The sequence below is a fragment of the Chiloscyllium plagiosum genome, unplaced genomic scaffold (genome assembly GCF_004010195.1).
Source record: "Chiloscyllium plagiosum isolate BGI_BamShark_2017 unplaced genomic scaffold, ASM401019v2 scaf_84393, whole genome shotgun sequence".
Lineage (NCBI taxonomy): Eukaryota > Metazoa > Chordata > Chondrichthyes > Orectolobiformes > Hemiscylliidae > Chiloscyllium > Chiloscyllium plagiosum.
Window position 1 is genome coordinate 1 of NW_025121615.1, and position 1,057 is coordinate 1,057.

General features: G+C 52.8%; 1 non-coding gene across 1 annotated transcript; it reads left to right on the top strand.

Moving 5' to 3' along the window:
• The first annotated feature begins 861 nt into the window (after positions 1-861).
• Positions 862-934, top strand: trnak-uuu. Its single transcript has one exon. It is a non-coding gene; the product is annotated as a tRNA-Lys (tRNA).
• Positions 935-1,057: the final 123 nt, after the last annotated feature.

A 1,057-nucleotide genomic window follows, 5' to 3' on the forward strand; every position in this document is an offset into this window, starting at 1 on the left:
TAGAATCCCTCGACTGTGGAAACAGGCTCCCGAATCTCCCAGTAGTATCCACCACACACCCAAACCCCTCCCGCATGACTCTATTTACCCCGAACAAATGCACCGAACCTACACATCCCTGAAAACAATGGGCAATTTAGCATGGCCAGAACACCTGACCTGCACACCTTTGGACTGTGGGAGGAAACCCGATCCGTCCGACGAAATCCACGCAGACACGGGTAGAATGTGCAAACTGCACACAGGTAGTCGCCCGCGGCTCGAATCCGACAAGGGTCCGTGGCGCTGGGAGGCAGCAGTGAAATCCTGATTCTATTTGCACGTGCTGAAGCTTCGATTTATGGACACTGCTGTCATCGATGGTCTGCTTTTTTAAAATCAAGTCAGACACTTCAAACGGAACCTTTCATGCACATCTTCCTTGTTTTGGAGCTGATGGTGATGTGGCAGTGCGTGTGGGAGTGTTGGAGCCTGCGGCTTGTGTTCGGGAGGATTGTGTCGAGCAGAGAGTGGATGCTGGGGGTAGGAACTGTGCGTGGTGTTGGAGGGATGATGATGAGGCCGTCTCATGAGCACCGTTTTTACTTTGGCGGTGCTGTGTTGTAAGCTGGCTGATGGCTTTGACGGTGCCAGAGGTGTGTGTTGAGGAGGGTTGTTACAGTAGAGAGAGGTCGGGCGGCAATGGAATGGGGGTGATGAAGAGAGACAGCGGTTTGGAATCGGCCCTGCACAGTCGGGGCTGTCCGTCTTTCCTACTGAATTGTGTGGATTGTGTCAAAATGGCTGCGCGAGAGTGTGAAGCGCGAACGTCTTTTCCAGCTCAGGCAGGAAAAGCCGCAGCAGGGCGTTGGCTTGCCCCGAGCCCGGGTAGCTCAGTCGGTAGAGCATCAGTCTTTTAATCTGAGGGTCCCGGGTTCAAGTCCCTGCTCGGGCTTCGCATTATGTGAAGTAAGCGTACTACAATCAAATAGGATGGTGTTCTCGTTTCTTTGGTTAAATCCAACACTCTCGGCATCAGATGAACAGGAGTGTGAGAAGTCTCCTAAGTCCTCTTTTC